The sequence below is a fragment of the Camelus ferus genome, chromosome 14 (assembly GCF_009834535.1).
Source record: "Camelus ferus isolate YT-003-E chromosome 14, BCGSAC_Cfer_1.0, whole genome shotgun sequence".
NCBI lineage: Eukaryota > Metazoa > Chordata > Mammalia > Artiodactyla > Camelidae > Camelus > Camelus ferus.
In genome coordinates this window covers 3,422,314-3,444,005 of record NC_045709.1, presented here as the reverse complement: position 1 = coordinate 3,444,005, position 21,692 = coordinate 3,422,314, and the positions used below count along the sequence as shown (strand labels likewise).

Here is a 21,692-nt window from a genome sequence, read left to right as displayed (position 1 = left end):
CACTTATCCAAATGCTTTTAGATTCATCCATGTTGTATCCTCTGTCAGAAGTGCGGAAGTTCATACCTTTTTATTGCTGATAGCATTCCATTGTATGGATATGCCACAATGTGTTTATCCATTCACCAGTTGATGGCCGTTTGGGTTTCCAGTATTTGGTGATAGTGAATGAAACTGCTATAAATACTTATGTAGAAGTTTTTTAGAAAAATAGTTACATATCTTCATTTCTCTTGGATAAATAACTAGGAATGGGATTGTATAAGTGTATGTTTAACTTTACAAGAAATTGCTAAACTGTTTTTCAAATAGGCTGTACCATTTGCATTCCCACCAACAATGTGTGAATTGTAGTTGCTCCATATCCTTACCAGCCCTTGGTATGGTTTTTTGTTTTTAAATTCACTCTAGTGGCGGGTAGTGGTACTGTGACTCTAATTTGCATTTCTCCATTGAGTAATGATGTTGAGATCTTTTCTGTGCTTAATTGCCATCTGTAGCTCTTCTTTGGTGAAGTTACCTGTTCAAATAGTTTGATCTTTTAAAAAACTGGTTTGTTTTCTTGTTTTTGAATTGCAAGAGATCTTTATGTATTCCAAATAGTAGTACATGAAGTGCTGTTAGCCTAAATTACAGATAAAGAAGTTAACGTACAGGATTGTTCAGTAATTGCCCAGGATTAGATAGGTAATAGGTTCCAGAGCTGGGATTTTGAGCCAAGCAGATTGACTCTAGAACCTGTGCTGAACTGTTTGCCTTTGTGTGTGTGTGTGTGTGTGTGTGTGTTTGTGTGTAAATTGATTTTTCAGGCCTGTGACTAGAAACAAGATCTAGTTCCTTTAGGTGGTAAAATAATGCTAATAGGGACACCCTTGACCAAGGAGGCAACATATTATAATACCAACTATGGATCACCTCTTTGGGAACAGCTGTTTGTTTCTGTTGAAGAGGGGTTATTCTTGTCACTTTATGGCTCTCTTCACTTCTGCATACTGGTGGCCAAAAGTACTTCTTTTAAATTACATTCCAAATATATGCCATTATCAAATAATGAGGTACTTTATATCAATGGATTTTCTCTTTAGCAGAAGCTTATCCTTTTATGTATCCATACTTCATAAAAAATTTTACAATTTGATGTTAGTCATTTTGTGTTTTAAAGCTGACTTCTAGGCACTTACTATATGGTGATATCCTCGGAGAGTATGTAGAATTTACTGAACTTTCAGAGTGACTTCAGATCCCAGTATTTTGAAACTGGTATTTGTAGCGTTAGAGGTTTTTAAAAAATCTCTCACTATCTACTCTGTCTCTTGTTTGTTCTGACATCATCCTTTCACTAGTTCCTCTTTTACCCCTTATAACTTCTAATTCTGATTCGCTGAAAGATAATTGGATTATTAGGCTTACGTGGATATTGTCTAAGATAAATACCAGCTCTGGGAAACGACTTGGGGGTTTTCCAGTGACCATCTCCTGTGACTGCTCAAAGGGCTTTTTTTCTTGGTGTGTGGATTCCAAATAATCATTCTGGATAAATGAGCTCTAAAACAAGTTAAATATGATATTTGACAGCAGAAAGAGTGATGTATTTTTAAGCATAATTTTTATTAATAACTTGTTAAATCATGAAGATTATTTTAGTAAAAAGATTGGTCAAGCAGTGTTCAGTAGCATGGAATAAATAGGCACTTAATGGGCAGAAAGTTGGTTCACAATCATTATGTTTTGTAGCAGTTTGTGAAGTTCCTGTCTAAGTCTGACAGCATGTCCTCTCAGCTGTGCCTCTAGTAAGGCAGAGTAATTACTTCCAAGTAATTAACTAAAGGGGGAAAACCTTGCTAAATCCTATTTACTTTTTGTAAAATATTAGGATGAAAGCCAGCTAGTGAGTTATGCTTCTTCATTTAAAGTACTTTTGGAAGTGCTTAATGCTTTCAAGCCATTTTGATCAATTTAAGCTCTTAGAATAAATACTCACCCAGGGGACAGGGTAAGTAGCTATAGTAACTACCATTTCAGCTGCCTGGCACCTTGTCTGATATTCGGTGATTTTGAGAGCAGAACTTTTTGAGAGAGGTATTGTCAAGCTGGCAATTCTATTCGAAATCATTTTGCTATCTTGGACTTTAATTCTTTTCCAATCTCGTTTGCCTTTTTGTTCTGTAAACCAGATTAACAATTCACACTTATTTTTCCCCTGAACTTTGAATTTTCTAGTGGATTTTATCTGTTTAATGAACTTATAAATCTGCATCTGGTATTGCAGTTTGCTAGCTTTTCCAGATTACATAGCAATATACCCCTTTTATATAAGGGTTAATGAATAGCCAGGTTAGACTCACCAGGCCATTGTTACATTAAAAGCCAGAAAGTTGGCTGTCTCCCTTCCATTCCCTCCCATTTTTTTTCTTTCATAATTTTATTTACTTGCTATATTAAAATAACTTTAAAAATTGAGGTTTTATTTTTTAAAACAACATACAGGTTTTTCATTTTGCTTCCTTGTAGATTCTGATTCTGTTTTATTGTTAATTTTAAATTATAGTAATTAGCCTGAGCTAAGTAATGGTTTAATCACAGTAGATCTTGCTCTGTGGCTCTACCTCTCTCCTTTTTCTGTACCTCTCCCCCGTTTTCACCTGTGGATTTACATGTTTGACCTAGCAGAGTAATTGGGTCCACGGCAACATGGGCGTGCCTCCCTTAGAAACACTCAGTTTCATGTATGACTCATAAGCTGAAGCACAGACACCACTTCCCCAATCTACAGGAGCCATTTTAACAGCATAAAACTTGCCGGATTGCTTTTTATTTTCAAGCCCAGAGGACAGCCTCTAAAGAGAACTCGAATATTTGAAGGTAACTCATTAAGATTTTGTGTGTTTGCTTCTGGCTGTTTCCTGAGCTGATAAACGGAGGGTGGTTCTTACCTGTTGAAGAACATGGCTGAATGTGTTCCTTAACTCTGAAAAAAAAACGTGTGTAGTCAGTCACATGCCTGATTGCACTTAACTTCTAGGGGAAACAAAGCATTCAAATTCTGGAAAGTTTTAGATTTTGTTGGTAAAGTATTTTTTTTATTTGTGTGATTCCTTCCCGCCCCCATATGACTTGAGAATAAAGGAGATTTTTCTTTCTTTCTTTCTTATACCACAAAGCAAACTAGGACAAATTTTAGTTTTAAAAAAAGTTAATTGTATTTGTGAGGGTAGCCTGTAAGTTACAATTAAGTAAACTGTATTATTCATGTATGATATGGATGTTAAGAAAGAAATTCAGGAGCGATGGTTTTGTTTTGGTATTTTAGTTAAGGGGAAGTTTTGGGACAGCTCAGTCATAGGTGTTGCTCATTCACTGTTCTGTCCTTTTTTTCTTTCCTTAAAATAAATGAAATTATACTAAACATTTAATTTTGAAAATGAAAGAGAAGTTTAAGTAAAATGAATGGATCATTTAGATAATAAGTAAAAGTGATTATTAAATAAAGAGGAAGAAAGGCTAGAATGATTCATTTACTGTTAGAAAAGAAATTGTATAATTCACACTGGAAACTTGTTCTGGGTAACAACTTCAGAAGCATAACTTGCTTCTGAGGACATATGTAGTATTTTGATTTCTGTAAAAAGAATAAGTAAAGAGTATTGCCCTGTCTGTACAGCTGTTCTTAAAATTCGCTTGTTCTGAGTGAAAAAAAAATAGTATCTTTTGTGAAAGAAAAAATTACTTAGTTTTTTTCCTGAAACCTTTCTCATCATTGAAATTAGATTTTGGCAAGTTCTGGTGCGCCTTGAAATTCTAGGCACTTTAAGAGGCTGGATGCAGTAGTTTATTTATTATTTATGATAAGTTATTTATGAAACTAAAATTTGAGTGAAAGTAAAATTTGAATATGCAGTGATTCCAAATAAAGTTTTTGGAAATAAAATTTGCCAGGTCATTTATTATTAACTGTAATGATATTTAGCTAGTTCTTCGGGAACTTGCTGTTAATAACTTTCTGAGTGCTTGAAGGCCTGTCAGATGAGGGGAAGATAGAAAAGCAGTCAGTTATTATTTCTTACTCTTTGAAAGGATTGTTCATATGATCAGATATCAGTTTTGTGGTGTTATCAGAAAGACACAGAAATTTTACCAGTTCAGCTCTGAACTATTTGCTATCACCTTTGTTTGCATATTGCTGGTTTAGTCAGCTTTTGAGTAAGCAGAGAGGGGCTGTATTTACTTCTAGTCTGTTCTGTGTGAAAAATCAAATGAAACTTTTTTGCCTTTTTTTTTTTTTTTTTTTTGAGTTTTTAAAGGCCAGTGATCCACGGAGAAAAATCAAGGGACACACAAATGAGCAAATAAGATTTTATTGACTAAGGAGAAGTAGAAGAATTTAGTTTCTTAAAATTAAGACACTTAAAATTAAGGCACAATTTAATAGCATAGATACTGGTCATATGTTTCTAGTTTCCTATTATGTAGAAATGACTGAGGTGGGGCTTCAAAGTGGAGGGAGGGGAAAAAAAAAATCATGGGAGCAAGGGAAGGCCAGTAAGACTTATTAGGTAGTCCTCTTCCCACGGCTTTCCTTTCATAAGGTTGACTATGAGTTTAAAGTGAGTCATTAGAATTAAGCTTAGAATTATTAATTTGAAGAACTTAGCATTAAAAAAGACTGAAGATCGTCCAGCTGCCTCACTTTTATAGATGAAGAAACAGTGGCCCATAGAGGTCCTGTGACTTACTCAAGGTTGTGCTGTGCTTGATGGCAGGCCTTTCAGCCTGGAGCTGCTCGCATTAGCCCACACACACCAACAAGTGATGCTTTGTTTGAAATGGTCTGTATTTCCTCAGGAGTAAATAAAACCTTAATTAAGTTGCTTGGTGATCATTTTGGTGATAAGGTATGACCAAATGAACTAACTAATGATTTTGAAAATGTGTTCAAACTAGTTCCCTTTTTCATATGACAGAGAAAGGATGAGGCTTTAATTTCTACAACAGCTTTTTTTACTATTAGAATTTTTCGTAGTTGAAGCATAGTGACATTGCTTGTTTAAGATGGGCCTGGGGAGATGGAAATATGAGGACTTGGGAATTTACTTTGAACTTCTAGATACAAAGACAGATTTATTTCTGCTTTAATTTTACTTTATATTCTTTTGGGAGGGCAAATACTATTTCATATGATGCCTTGTTCCATTAAAGTGTGTGTGTAAAACTTCTGCATATGTTTACAATATCTAGAGGTTTCTAAACTCTGACATTGTGACAGTCTTGAATTTAACCTTCCCATAATTAATAATCTGATTCTATTTGTCGTATCTTCTTTTTTGAGAGTTTATTATACATACCAGCCACTTTTAGAATCTTTTGGGGAATACAAAATCTTTGTCTGTTAATTTTTTGATGTATTTTATTGTGGTGGTTGAAATTTACTTCAGATCTCCCTTTCTTTAGGTCTGAAATTTGAATTTTTTAAATTACTTTGCAAATGACTGTTGATTCCTAAATGTCCAAGTCTCCTAACCTAACTCAATATCAAATCCTCAACAATGTGGTCATCATTGTCCTAAGCAACAAACGGCGCACAGAGTGCTGGAAAACCTCGGTCCTATTCTCACAAACTTAGATTCTTCCTGGGAAAACAGGGTGTGGTGACATAGGTAAAATAAGTAAAGAATGGGACCAAACCGCTGAGCTGTTAACTTTTTAACTTTGGGTTCAGACTGTTTACCTAGAGATGAAAGATGACTAAGACTTCAAATAGTCAGGAAGCACTGAAGAATGAATAGCGTTCGCATAGGTTAAGAAGAGTGTCTTTAATAAGAATAAGAATATGAGCTCTTAGAGATCAGAGGTGTTTTATTCTATTTCTCTTTTTCAGCTTTGACAGAGTATCAAGCACATGTGTATAGGCTGTTATTATTTGATGCATTAAACCTTTGGCCACTCAGTTGGGCAGGTCCTGCCCAACTTAGTGGTGGCAGATCTAGAAAGGGCATGTGACCCTCAGCTTAATCTCTGGTGCCCACACGCTGTAACCAAAGAGAAAATTAACACCTACCTGGTAGTATACTATCTTTAAGGCAGAAATTTTCAACCTTTGGTATAACAGAATCACCTGGCTTCGACTTGGAGATTCTGGCTCATTAGGCCTAGGGTTTGGTTTATCAGTCTGCTATTTTAATAAGTGCAGGTGCTGCCACACTTTCTTGGAAAGAGTGAAGAGTGATTAATCAGTTACTCAGTATTTTAATATCTGAATTTTAAAATAACAGTAGTATTTTGAAGCCCACAGCCTCAGGTAAGGAAAGTGACTGGAGTGGTTTATTATCAGCATTGGAACTTAGCTCGTCTCCCTCTCCCAGTTAGCCCTTTCTCTAGTCCAGTTTTTGGCTGTGCTGTGTCTTTCAACTTTGTACCTCTCCCTCTTTCTTTTTTTCTGTTTCTGCTTTCCCCCCTCTCGCTCCCCACTGCCATCTTGACCACAGTGTATAATTAAAGTAATTATTTTTGTTTTTCAGATGTAATTAACCTATTCTTTATCTCTCAGTGAACCATCACTCTCCCAATGTTACTTTTTCGTTTTGTTTTGTTTTAGTTCCCTTTGGTGCTTCATGGTATCTCTCCATTCCCTTTTTCTTGGGGTTCTAGCAAAAATAGTCCCTTCATGATTTAGGGTAGCATTTATAGTCTTTGAAAACCCTTCTCTCCCAGAAAATACACTGTTATTATTTGTCATTGATTGAGTCTGGAGGGAGTAATATTTTTTTTAACTGTGTGATGCTTGAATATGATTTTTGAGATTTCTTTGGACATTTAATTGCATAACTGACTGCATATTTGTAGGCTTTGCCTTACATTAAATCTCATCTAATGGGACATAGATGTTCACAGACTCTTATAGGAATGGAAAGAAGAGTCCCATCGGTTGAATGGTGTGAATATAATTATTGTTTCCATCATTTGGCCAGAATATTTCCTTTGCTTAGGAGCTACTTCATATAAATGGTAGAAATTAAATTAGTAACATCCTTGAGTCATCTTGAGTGATTGGGGCAGTTTGAACTATCTGAGCAATCTTTTTCCCATTACCCTGGAGGAACTACTGAGGAGAAAGTTATTTGTCACTTCTATCTTTGTGTTTTGTCAGATGGTCTCTATACTAAAGTAAGGAGCTGTTGATCTATATAACTAATGTCTAGGCACCCTACCCCTTTATGAAAAAATAACTCCTGTGCTATTTGCTTTGTTGGTAGTGGGGATAAATTATCCAGCTGAGCTTTGGTTGTACAAATTTGATTCCTTCTTTTCCAGTAATAAGTATCTGAATTAACACTGTCCTCCTCATCAGAAAACTCTTCCTAAACTTCTCTTTTCACTTTCATTCTCTTCCCCCTATGCGAATTCAGAGCTTTTCTTTCATTTGCCCTTTAATGCTGAGTAGTAAGGTATCAGCTCTTTTTTATCCCCATATTTTGTAGCCTGAGATTCATTTCTAGCATTAAAAAAAACAAACAAACCTGTAACCTATGAATACCTTCTAGAATTTTTATGAAGATTGATTTAATAATTTTGATATTAAAAAGCTATCAAAGTGATAGACTTACCATATGATCCAGCAATCCCACTCCTGGACATATATCCAAAGGGAACCTTAATTCAAAAAGATACATGCACCCCAATGTTCATAGCAGCACTATTTATAATAGCCAAGACATGGAAACAACCTAAATGTCCATCAACAGATGACTGGATAAAGAAGCTGTGGTATATTTAAACAATGGAATACTACTCAGCCATAAAAAATCAAATAATGTCATTTGCAGCAAATGGATGGACCTGGAGATTGTCTTTCCAAATGAAGTAAGCCAGAAAGAGAAAGAAAAATACCATATGATATCACTTATATGTGGAATCTAAAAAAAAAAAAAAAAAAAAAGACTTACTTACAAAACAGAAACAGACTCACAGACATAGAAAACAAACTTATGGTTACCAGGTGGGGAAGGGGATGGGAAGGGTTAAATTGGGAGTTTGAGATTTTCAGATACTAACTAATATATATAAAATAGATAAACAAGTTTATACTGTATAGCACAGGGAACTGTATTCAATAACTTGTAGTAACTTATGGTGAAAAAGAGTATGAAAATGAATATATGGATGTTCATGTATGACTGAAGCATTGTGCTGTACACCAGAAATTGACACAACATTGTAAATTGACTATACATCAATTTAAAAAAAAATGCTATCAAAGTGATGCACATTGTTGAAAATCTAATAGAAAAAAGCCTTTAATGAAATGCAGTCTCCCTCCTCTCCCCTTTCCCACTATCAGTCCCATTGCTTAAAGGCAACCACGTATAAAAGTTTCTTGTTTCTTGATTTTTCAAATTTGTATTTTCTTGAATCTATCCTTGTCTTGGCTTCTATCATATATATGAGAAGTTCTTCAAAGTAGCAGGAACCAGTATGACTTTACATGATGTAAAGTCATGTGAAGTTCATTATCTGCATGATGGATGCTCAGTTATATGGTGATCATTGAATTTGTGCAGAATTGTATGGTATAATTTTAAAAATTTAAAGAAAATTGATTATTTTACAAACCGGTGTTTTAGAATCCAGCCCTATAAACAGTGAAACTAGAAAATTTTACAGTAAAACTATAATAATGAAGTGTTGATTTAATAATTGTTGGTTTAGGTGCATCTTATTTTTTTTATCAAAATACCACATGGAAGCTGAGTATTATAATGGGGCAATTCATTGTCCATTTGTCTTTGAAGCCATGAAATATGCATGTAGGAGAATATATAAAACATACAGTTTAAATTACAAAGTGTTTACCCATGTTACAGCTGAGGTTAAGAAATAGAGCGTGTTTATTAAGATAGAAATCCCCTACTCTGCCCATGTTTGTTTCCCCTTAAAAATAACTATTATCTTGATTTTTGTGATAACCTTTTCTTTATAGTTTTACCCCTTTGAACTTTATTTAAATGGAGCACACCATATATATTCTATAGTGACTTGCTCCTTCCATCTATGAGATTTACCTTAGTTAACTTTAATTGCAGTATAGTATTGCATTGTCTATACCAGAATGTATTTATGCTCTCTTGTTGATGGCAGTAGATTATTTCCAGTTTGGGAACACTCTTACACATGGTTCTTGGAACATACCTGCAAGAGTTCTCTGTTCACATTGAGGCATGGGAAGAGTTTGCAGATTATGGAGAGAGTGAATAGTTTCAGAAAATTTAGAGTTTTTTCATTATCTTTCCTAGGAACGGATGCCTGCCATTTGATGCTTTCTTACCTGTTCAGCATCTTACTATGGTGTTGTACCCTGGGGGCTAAAATCCTCCAGGACCCTAAATAAATGGGTAATTGATGCCCTTAGTGTAAGTTGCAGACGTTACATATTTGGCCACTAAACACTAAGCAGTTCAGCATGCCTGTCATTTATTAACTAGAGTTTATTTCAAACATACTATTGAATAAGTAACAAATTTTAATAGAATAGATACATTATAGTCCCAATTATGTACATAAAAACAAAACCGTTTTTTTATTTTTTTATTTTTTTATTACCGTTATGGTATATATGTAGTAAAGGTATAAAAGTATGGACAGTTAGGGGAAACATCAATTTTCAAAAAGTCAGAGGAGATTGGAGAGGGATATAGAAGAGGCTTTAACTATATTTGACTTTTTTATTCTTAAGAATATGAAACAAATTATTAAAGAAATGTTCATGTAAAGCTGGGTGATAGGTTTGTCAATGTATTCTTTCTTTCTCTGAACTATTTCATAATAAATTGTGCTATGTAAGGGGTACGTTTTTTGCCCCACATTTATAAATAACTGAGAAATAATGTTTAATTTGATGAGGAGTAGAAGTTGATTTAAAGCGGTGAATGGCTCTACATAAGTAAAAAAAAATTACCAAGTTTTCCAAAATTCTTATTTTTTTTCAGTTGAAAGCTTGCCTTTTATCATTGGTGACAAATGCTATTGTCACCAGTGCTATTCCTTGAAGTGATGGGGCTCACTTTGTTCATTTTTGGGGAAAGGTCTGCCAAATATCCAATTCCGTTTAATAAATATTTCTTTGAAGTAAAAATGGTGTTCCATGAAAGAAGCTGCTAGTTTAGTTCACAACTCAAACAATAATAGCATTAGTGCTTTTCCTCAAGACAGCCACCCTATTTTAGAATGAGACGGAAGTACTTTATGCATAATTCCTGTTTTGTCATTTAGACTATTTAAAAGACATGTATTTAATAGTGGAATGTAAGAGAAAAAAATAGTTTTTACTCTTTGTCAAGGACATTCTTAAGGGAAACTCCTTTTTTGTGTGTGGGTACCTAGTGGTAAAGAACACAATGACTAGTACAGAGTGGTGGCACAGCCTTGATTTACACTTAAGGCACCAGCAGTGTTGTCTACCTTCGCACCATCAGTGCAAAGTCAACACAGTGAAAAAGGACAAATAATACCTTAGTATTACTGTGGAAATAATCTTGACCTCATGAACTCCCTGAAGGGGTTTCTGGATCCTCTGTGGGTCTGAGGATTACACTTTGAGAATTACTGTTATAATGTAACATTGGAAATAATCCAGATATCCAAAAATACAGATTAGTTAAATAAATGATGGTACTCTACACCACTATGTAGTGGTAGAGAGATAATTGTATTAAAGTTTATGTTAAATATAAGCTTATTTGGTGCCCCTCTAATGAGGAAATCAACATTTCTCCAAGAAAGTGAGTATTGATTCTGAGCCTCAGTATTTCTGTTTAGTTGGTGACTTTGTGATTAAGAAGAGGGAAATTAAAAGACGTAAGAAGTCAGTTGCTGGCTCCTCTTCTAGTCTGAGGGATTTCTGTGTAGTAACTTTGAGTTTAATTTTCACAGTGGTATCTACATGCTTTGTGGTAGCAGGTGAAATATGCCTACAAATTAACTTCTTCCTGTAGATTCTAACTCCTCATTAGGCATGTTCTGATTTACATTTTCCTGCTGTGTTGTTCTTGACTGGGAGAACTTTGAGTTGCTATATATTACTTAACTTCAGAATGAGTTAAAGAACTGAGTTTCTAAAACAAACATAGCCAGAGATTTTCTTATGGCAGTTTAGAACATATCCATGCTGATAGAACAATCGCTGTGTTGGTGGTGATGTGTAGCCGGCACCTTTTAGGTGAGTTAGAAAGAGACTGTTGGGGTTAGACCCCAAACTTCTTGTTAAGATCTCTACCCATGGCATTCCTAAGGTGGGGTGTCTTTGTTCTGCAGAAGGTCAGAACACTTTCTGTGAAAGACATCATTGAAGATGGTCTGCTTTGTGCATCCTAGAGATTTCTTTGTTACAATGGTAGTCTAATAATCATGGCTTGTCTTTGATAGTCATGTTTTTCTAAGCACCAAGTTCTAGCGAATGTTTAATGTTTAAAATTCCTTTCCAAATAACCTTTGTTATTCAGAATTTTATGTCCTAAGGAAAGTTGTTAAAGTTTGCTGGAAGAATATATACAGTGTTACACTATTGATACAAGGTTTAACGTATACCACACAAAACATACATACTTATGTATTAAAGCATAAAGAAAAATGTGAAGATTTTGAATTAAAATAGAGTAAGTAGAATTAATGTTTTAGTTTGAGAGATAGTGTAAGACCATCCATATTTAGAAACAGATTTGTTGTGTAAATCATTTGTTTATTCAAAGTGTTTTATGATACGGACTCTTAAGCTGGGCATTATATTTGACCCTTTTGTCTGTGAATAAGAGACAAACCTGCTGGTTGTTACAGGATTATTTGCAACCTGTTAGTCTTGGGAATAAACCAAAAGGAAGGTGTACTGTTCACCTGCGCTTGGTAGAATGGAACATTTGCCCACCACTGTTAGCATATTTGATTGTTGAGAAGGTGGTAGACACTAGGTTCTCCGCAGATGTTCTGAGACTTTTTCTACCATTTAGGGTGGTTGGATCAAGCATCAGAGCCAGAGGCTGTGTGAAGGGGAGCTAATGTGTAAGAAAATGGGACACTTTCCTCAGAATTCAGGGAGCATTTATTCCCTAGATATTGAGGACAATTGAGCGTAATAACATTTACGAGTATGAGCAGAAATATACTAAAACTAAAGATATGCTAGGAAGGCACTAATAGCTCTTACACTGTTGAAAAGAATGAACTAGATCCTTTCGTTGAAAAATACTGGGAAAAAAATGAAATTGTGTTCCAAGACATTAGAAGTATTTAAGAAATGTTACCTGCTTTAGAAGCATGGTGCTGTGCTTAAACTATTAGATGTATATAAGTTCTCCTTAGGAAAGAAAGGCCATGAGATGGGCTTACTTGCGGTAAAACATTGAGTCATTTTGGATATTGACCTCGAGATGAATAGCACTATGGCCTAGTGAAATGGTAGTTTATGGCTTAGGTAAGCATTGACCAATATAAATGGAGAAGATGGCTGCACTGTATCCATGTTTTTATAGAATATGAGGCATGTGAGTGATGAATTGAGGTGATTCTTAGGAATTATTAGTTTGGGAGGCAGCTAGGCATAATAAAAAATGAGCATCTCTGTCTTAGTTGTAATTAATTGGAAACTTGCTTAAAATGAATTAAGACAGTAAGATTCACTTATTGAGAATAGAGTCCTATTTGGTTTGTGTACAGCTGATTGTTGAACACACATGAGTAAATAATGTGAACCAAGTTTTTGATCTATAGGGAAGAAAGCAAGGGAGTCAAGAGTTTTATTCGGGGGGAAGAACACAAATGATAATCTAGGTGAAGTGCTAACAATCTGTGGTAAAAATGACCAAAGATCAGAGGCAGGGTATCTGTCCTGCTTTGGTTTGAGTCAGTTGCTCAACGTTTTTTATTTTTTTGTTTTTTGTTTGTTTGTTTGTTTGTTTGTTTTTGGTTTTTTGTTTTGTTTTGGTTTGGTTTTGGTGGTAATTTTCTTTTTGGAGAGGTAAAGGCAAGGTGGGGAGGGAGTCTTCTGTCTAGGTGATTGTGTTACTAATCTAACCAGTTGGGTAAAACAGTTTGAGGGCTTGTTCTATTGTTCAGACATTTGATTTTTTTTACTTAGTCATTGTGGTTTTCAAGTCTTAATTTGTAGGGTGTTTACTCCTAAGAATACTTCTTAAGAAAACTATTAATAATGAATCTTAATGAATTGAGATCCCAACCTCAAAATACCTTTTTATTTGTTCTGTTTTCATAAACACTCTTTACCACTTGTATGTTATGTTTCCGACACCAGGCTTTGATACATTTTCACGTAAACTATTGGACTATTTATAAAACAAGACATAAAGATGTAGCAGAGAAGGCAGGAAATGCTTGATGTTTGTATGCCATATCTTGTTCTCTGCTTCCTGTCAGTTAAACCACGATGAGAGGAACAGAGACACAGATGTACAATTGCTGCTTTAATTTCCCATTCGGGAGACCAGTTAAGTATGAAGCTTCTTTCATTGAACTTTTGTCACTTTTGATTCTAGGTATATTGTAGGCTTGTTTTATATTATATGAATTGCATGGGTTATTGCATGGGTTACAATTAGATGTTTGATAGAGAAAATGTAAAATCTGTTTATTTTTGTGAAATATTTTTATATTATTAATGATTGGTGTTCAGATTTGAATATATGATATACATTCAATATGAAATGATAAGCTAATATATTGGTCTCAAATTTTTGGTAAGCATTAATTTATTTTTGTATTTTGGTGTAATCAATATTCTTTAAAACTTCTAGAGCATTTAGTGGTTTACAAAGATCTTTTAGTTATAGCTCTAAGATAATGAAAGGAAGATCTTAAAGGTTGACTTATCCAGGAAAATACAGTTAGTAAATGGCTGAACTAGGACTTGAATGAGGGTCTTCTGATGCTAGATCCTTGGTCCTTTTAGGGAAAAGTTTGTTTTCATTAAATTATTGTTTCACCTATTATGCAGTGATTTAAGCTTTTAGGCTTACCTTTGCTCCTACCTGGAGTAGCCCCTGGCAAATAATTACTGAATAACAAGGGGGAATAAGCTTTGTATCCACTTCTGCTACATGTTTTGTCTTTGTTGATAGACTGATTGCCCATGGGGAAGACTGTGTCTTAGTAGCTTGTCTCTTTCCTGTCCTTCTCTGTTACCCACCAGTGTCTGGCAGATAGATCTCTAGTGAGTGCTTGTTAGATAAATAAAGACTAGAGGTAGTATTGATAATGATTTCTGTAGGCCACCCAGTATACAGGAAAAAGACAATACAGGGAGAATTTTCTCTTCTTCCTCTAAGTATTTATATTTGTGAAGGGGATGCTTTAAAAAATAACAATACACTTTTTAGTTGTTGTTAAATTTATTTCATTCAAAGTCAAATTAAAAATGAAAGTGAGGGGGGAGGGTATTCCCTGTAAGCTCAGTGGTAGAACTCATGCTTAGCATGCATGAGGTCCTGGGTTAAATCCCCAGTATCTCCTCTAAAATAAACAAATAAACCTAATTACCTCCCCCCCCCCACCAAAAAAAGAAAAAAGGAAGAAAATTTAAAAAAAAAAAAGGAAAGAAAGAAAGAAACTGAAGTAGACGCCCTGAGGTTTGCTTGGAAGAAGCCTACCATTGGATACAGCTGTTATCTATTTCCTCCTCAAATTTTCCCTTCCCCTTTCCTTATGAGTTGGAGAAGTCACATTTTCTGTATCCAGTTGTCAGGAATTGGGAGACATGGAAGGAGAGAGGCGGAGTTCCTATTCATGGTTGTAAGGTAACCTATATTGCCTGACAGGCCCACATTCTTAAAGCAGAATATTTTGAGAGGGAACATAAAGATCACTAGATTAGAAGCTCCACACAGGCAAAAATTTTGGTCTCTTTTGCTCACTGCTGTGCTTCTGCCATCTAGAACAGAATCTGGTATATTGTAGCTACTCAGTGACTATTTTATTGACTAGATGAATGAGCGTGAGTGAGCTGAAATCAGACGTGCACTCAAGCTTTCTCTGAGCATCTTGAGTATTCCTTTGACAAATATTTTTCATGGACCATCTGTGTAAGCTGTGGGAGTGGAGTATGGTGGTGACCTTGACAAAGTTCTTGCCCTTACTTGTTGGCTCTCTCCATCCATGGATTTACTGATATGAAGATTAAATGACAGACACAGCAAAGTGCTCTAGTAGAGGGTCTGGCACACATAAATAGTACCTATTATTTTTTTCTACTTATTTTTCTGATTTGTTATTGTCATCTCTTTCTTAAATTCCCTGAGGATAAGTGTCATGGTTTTCTGTATCTATGCAAAAACATCAGTGGTCGTTAGAGATGTTTAAGAATTAAGTAAAGTAGTATATATGTCTTGCTTTATAAATTGTAAAGCCCTTATTAGATATTAGATATTACCAACAAATGATAATGGAAGCAGGCCTTATTGTACTGCTGTACAATTTCTGGATGTGTCTTCATGCTAAAGTATTTTCAAAAATCTAAAAAGTGCCTATTACTTCTAGTAAGGCAACTTTGAATTCTTGAACTTTCAAAAAATAAGGCAAAGCTGTAAAGCAGAAAATACGTCTAATAAAGAGCCAGGTTTAATGCAGCCTCACATAGACAACTAGACATTTTCACAGGAGTGTCTGTCTTCTAAGCGTCATCCTGGAAGAAAGTAAAGATTCCTTGAGAGTTGGTGATAAAAGTCTCTGTTGACCAAGAAACTTGCATCTGTCATGGATCTCACATCTTTCTTCACTGAATAACTAAATCAGCATCCTCTATTCAAAATACTTAATACTAAATGACAGGATACAATCATCCATGGATACAGCTACTTCATATATTTCAAAATTTCACTGGTATCCAAATGGATGTAGGACAATTTTGATGTTCAGTTGAATAACTTGTAAGAAATGTTATATGGTAATGAGTCATATCTTTTTGAAAATCTTATTTTCTTATTTCTCCTGTCTTCCAATCCTTAGGCAAAGAACAAAAACTTGAAGTAAACCAGTTAAGTAATTTTTGTTTGTTTTACCTAATTTTCCCACACTCTGGGTGGTTTAAAAACCACTGTTGAGAATCTCTATTATAAGTAATTAATGAAGAATTTAAGGAGGACAGTATACACATCAGTGGCTACAAGTTATCAGTGTAGCAGTGAAGCTATGGAATGTTTGTTTAAGCTGTCCTCATCATTTTTGAATGGTAGTTACCAGATCCCACTTATGTGACTTGCATTGGGCTTTGTAATCATGGGGACCACACTCTCTTGTTGCAACAGGATTTGAAAACCTTCAGGAACTTTCCACTTCTTCTTTCCAAATCAAGCCTAAATTCTACTGCCTGACTTTCAAGACTCCACAATTTGGTTTTGCTTCGCTTATTTTAAACCACATTTTCTGTTTCCCATTGTCAACTCTTAGCTTTTGTCAAGCTATTATCTATCTCCAAACTTACTTTGGTCAGTTTTGATTCTCTTCATTCTTCTGTGCCTCAGCCTCCTCCCTCCCTCCCTCCCTCCCTCTCTCTCTCTCTCTCTCTCTCTCTCTCTCTCTCTCTCTCTCTCTCTCTCCCTCTCACACGTACACACGTTTGCACAGATGAGCAAACACAGACACATACACCCTATACTATCTTTTCCTTTCCCTTTGGTCTCTCTACGTCCTACCTTACTTTAAGGTTGAGTTTAGGTCCTCCGTTGTCTGAGTGTTTCCTTGACCCATTTGACCATCCCCTCTTCTAAAATGCTGCAGTATTGACCAGCTTTATTAGCATTTAATTAAATACTAAGTTTTGGTGTTCAGTTGTAATCTCTCTTGCTCTTAGTTCCTGAACTAGATTGTAAGCTTCATAGGAACAAGGCTATGTATTACCTCTATTTTTCACAGTGCTGAGCATAAGGGAAGTTCAGTAAATATTCATCAACTTTTTGCCACCAAGTCAGTCTGTAGCAACAGAGTTTCTTCTGAAAATGGATGTCGTGGGATCTTTTGATTAGCTCTGGATATTCGTCAAATAAGCATAACAAAACTGTTTTCAATAGGAGAAAACCTAATGCAGGGGCCCTTGGTGCACTTTAGTTAACCGTGACTGAAATAGATGCAAATGATTTAAAAATCGAGAAATTATAAAAGATGAATGGCCTAAAATTTTAACTATTCTGTATTGTGAACTTTTAGATTACTTACAAATGGTATTTAAGATTTGCTTCTATCTAAGACTTGTACAGTAGAAAAGTATAAAGTTACATGTGCAATTTATACTAATGCCCTTTCACTTTTCATCTTCCATCTTGTAGTTTTGCTGCTTCTAGGTTTGTTTTTTTTTTGGTGTCATTGAATTTAGCATCTTAGGTAAGTGCCAGACAGTTCTGAGGATGACTGTAGGAAGAACCCCATTTTAAGGGTCTTGACATGGAGCGCCGGAACTGTTTACATCCAAACATGTTTAAAACAGAGTTTGATTATTTAAAGACAAAGAGAGGGGTATGCTGTGAAATTGAGGGTCTTCTCACACGTGGGGAGCAGGAAGTTTTGTGCACAGGGATCTTAGAGCCCATCAGACTTGTTGGTGATTTGGGAAAAGGTGAAAATGTTCTGCTTCTCTAGAGTTTATATCCTTAAGTCTGGTCCCACTGTGACTTGGAAGAGGCCCCTAAAATGCCACAGGTATAAAAGGTTATGCTCACCCAGGAGTATTTAGAGAGATCTGGACTGAGCATATCAGCAAGCTCAGATAAAGCCGGGGAAAGGGTAGTACCTACAAGGAAATGGGGGCAGGGCCCGCTTTGGCTTCTTTAATACAGGGTGGAGCCATGGGGATCTATAAAATGCAGAAATGCTGGAATACCTGTTTTTGAGATGAGAGTGAGGAGTACTAGAGTTGTGACAGAGACGTCCTTTTAAGCTGGGTCCGTGGACTATTCCCATTCACTCTTCCAGTCCAGGTGTTCAGATACCCAGTTTTAGAAATCTGGCTCAATTTTTCACATACCTCTTGTGGCATCATGAAGAGCCACAGCCCTGCTAGTGGATTTGAAGTTTTTCTTATAGGCAGTGGAAGCCACTGATTAGTTTTAAATAGAGGAATAAGTTTGAACCTATTTTCATTTTTGGTAAATTACTCCTACTGCAGGCTGAGAAACCACAAGGGAGCTGCAGGAAAGGTAGTCAGGACCCATCAGTTGAGCACGTGGAGCAGCTATCACCTAATAATGCAGTCTGTGGCCATTAAGCTGTTTATATGACCTTTAAATTTTGCTTTCAGTTGATGGCGTGTCTCTTTATGTGAGTGGAACTTCTTATGGTCTTAAGAGAACAGCAGTCTCTTCTAGAAGAAAATTATGCATTGTGGGAGCTGGAGGTGAGGGGAGGTGTGTCCTGTAGTAAAATCTCCTGTGGGATTTTTCAACAACATTCTTGGCTTTTTTCCTTTCTTTGGACCAGGATGGGAATCTGCTATATTCTCAGACGGGGAAACCTTTGCACTGGAGCATACCTTTTCTAAGAAGATGAAAATATGAAACAGGAATAAACAATCTCAGAAATGAAACAGTTTCCTTGCAAGCTGATTCTTGTTCGCTATAGAAAGAAAAATTTTAACTGCCCAAACAGGTCTTGCTGATAAGCACACTTTAGTGTTTGTGTTCCCTGGATAGGTGTGTTTTTTTCAGAGTTCAGATTTTGGGTGCTGGAGGGAAGAAAGTGCCTTCAGACAGTTTATTTGCATAATTAAAAGCACCAATCAAGACATTTTGACAGTTGTCACTTTCAGCCTTTTTGAGAAAGGAAAGAAGTAAAACTTTTTTCATGACCAGAGGTAAAACAGTATCTGATTACTTTTGACTATTTCTCTTTGATTTTATATTCTCTTGTTTTCAGAACATGCTCAGAAAAAGGGTTAATCTTGAGACCACAGTTATGGACAGGTTAGGTATGTGATCTGGTTGGCTGTTTTGCAAGGTGCTACAAATGCTGCCTGTGTGTAATCTGACTCTGGGTAGACCCAAGTGGCCAATGATGGAAAGTGGAGAACAATGTGAAAGAACCGGCCTTTCAGGTCTGGGTAGTGAGTAATTGCAGCCTGCCCTCCAAGTCCTGGAACTGTTCACGGGGTGTCAGCAAAGAGGCGGAGCACTGAGAAGTCAGTCTGTTCCCTTGCTCATATCAGCTCTGTGGTTTTTTTTTTTTTTTTTTTTTTTTTTAACTTTAACATGGTTGAAGCTAAGGTGAGCTTATTCAGGTTTCCAAGGCCTGCTTCAGCTTTGCCCTATATCACCAGAATACAAAAAAATCAATTTGTGCTTCATTCACATGGAAGTAAAACTGTACTTTTGAAAAAGATCTAGGTATTTCCCCTCCCCTGCCTACCCCTCAATTGCAATGAAAGACGCCTAAAGCACTGTAGCTACTTAAAAGATACGGGTGATGTAATGTATATAGTACTTGTATGATTCCAAGGACATATTTTTATACTTTTCCTACATTTTCATAAATTCCTTGAGTATTTGAAATAATATGAAGGTTGGAGTATAGGATCATTCTCTTTTTGAATTAAGTTGTGAAAGCCTTAAATGCAGTGGGGAATGGTTTGTTCCTCGTGTGACATTAACCTGTATATTTTCCCCCTTCAATTTTGTGTATAGAGTACATGATTTAGGGAAAGCTATGCAGTGAGATTTATTTTTGAATTGGTGTCTTTTTTTGTTTGTTTCCTTATTCAGTACAAACTGGAAGACAGCCTTTGTTTGGGGAGGCTTAAATCTGGTTGCTTAACTATAACTTCATTTGATGTGTTTATTGTTTTTTTCATATCCACAATTTTTAAATGTAAGTGATAGTAACACTGTGTGCAAAGAACTAGCAAGAAAAATGTCAGTAAAAATTTATTTATTTTAAAGTATTTTAATGAGTTACTAAGTTGTGGAAGCTATATAAAAAGGCTTAATCTTTCCTTTTCCCTTTTTAGGCTGAGTGAAGGTAAAGTAAGATAGTATGATACAGAGTTTAAGAAAGAACAACAATAGTTAAACTTTGAGATTTAAAGCAGGTATAGAAAAATCTAGAATTTCCTCTGCTTCAGTTGTTTCACATAAAATGTTATTAAAAATGATTTACCAGGTATCAAAAGTTGCATGGAGTAGTGTAGAAACCTTTGCTACAGATATTATATAAGGGATTTCTTATTTGTCCAGATATTCTGCTAATGAAAAATACCAAGAAAGTTCTATTAATGTAGATGTTGGGGCATGAATAGAAAATTGGGCTGGGAATTGGGGAAAGGCACAGAATTGTTGCTCTTTTTGCCGTTAACTAACTGTGTGAACTTGAACAAGTCAGACTGCTCTGGGCCCAAATTCTCTAGCTCTTCAGTGAATGCATAGTAATCCTTTGATTTTTTTTTTTTTAATTTTTAAAAAATTTTTAAAATTGTGTGATTCCACACTTTTTAGATTGAGAATGGGCAGGTCCTTGGACGATTGTATAGAGTTTATCTTAATATAAGAATGCTAATAAAACGCATTCTTCCATACTAGAAAACAAATGAAAAGGCCTAACTATGGTCTATTACCTAAGAATTCCAGTCATTATAGTCTGTGGGATTATTGCTTGCTTCTCATTTCTAATTTGAATAGCTTCTCTTCTCTCATTTTTCTTATTTTATTTTCTTTAATTACTGTTGTATTTCTTCTAGCATCATGTTCTTCCAGATATATTTGGTATTGTTATGATAGGTATGTCTAGAAGTTGAAAAGGTCTATTTATTTGGTTACCACTTCACATAAAAATACATTCAGGTCCTTGGCATGTGGGGTTACTCAGAATTCTGTTCTTTAGATACTCCCAACCTTACTAATAAACACACACACACAGCCTGAATCCTTTATTATAGTTATTCAAATTAAAGGTAGTCATTCAACCACTCATTGCTCTAGGCTGGTGTATTTTACCTTCTTTGGTCCAGAACTGTCCAATCTAAAAGCTTTTCGCTTTTTTTTGATTGGTTCCCTTTATCAACTTTCATACTGAGTATAATGAGTTGGTGGCCTAGTAACTTCCAAAGGGTAGCAAGATTTTTTTAGTGTCATTATGAATTAATGGGTTTATAGACCTGTGTGTTTAAAGCCCCTTTGAGGGAGATTTAAATTTGCATTCAATAAGGATTAAGAAAGCAAGAGTGAAAAGTATTAAAAGCTGATTTTGACTATCATAAGTTTATAACACCTGAAGTCTTTTATAATAAATTACACAAAAATTAACAGTTTGAGTTGGTTGTAGTAGCCAGTAATGAAGCTGTAGGTTTTGTGTTTACAATCAGTAAATTCATTTTGTTTGGAACAGGGTTATAATAGAACTCTGTGTTAAGGGAAGCTTGCCAGACAGGGTGTGGGCCTAATCTTAAAGCAACTGGACTTACCAAATAGGTGCCAAATTTGGGAGCACTGTAATAGAATTATACTTTTGTTGTTAATGGGGCTACAGTGTTCTTTGTTGGAGTCTAGCAAACAGCTGTGATGAAGAAGATTCCCAGGGAATATGGAAATGAGACTTCAGGAATAATTAGTTGCCTGGCATGCACCTGTTACATATCTCTTGCACTATACTTAGACTATAATGAAGATAATGTTTACTGAATAAAATTTATGTGCCAGGCATTCTGCACATACATATGCATC

The 21,692-nt window shown here is 35.5% G+C and overlaps 1 protein-coding gene across 4 annotated transcripts in view; it reads left to right on the top strand.

Moving 5' to 3' along the window:
* Positions 1–21,692, top strand: part of ELF1 (E74 like ETS transcription factor 1) — a 91,509-nt gene that overhangs the window by 24,338 nt on the left and 45,479 nt on the right. For 2 of the 4 annotated variants that reach the window (XM_006176272.2, XM_006176273.3), the window contains exon 1: positions 2,717–2,862. The exons of the other annotated variants lie outside the window; for them this stretch is intronic. The gene's annotated coding sequence lies outside the window, so the exon portion shown is untranslated. Of the gene's footprint in view, positions 1–2,716; positions 2,863–21,692 lie in introns of those variants that run through there. 4 annotated transcript variants of the gene reach the window in all.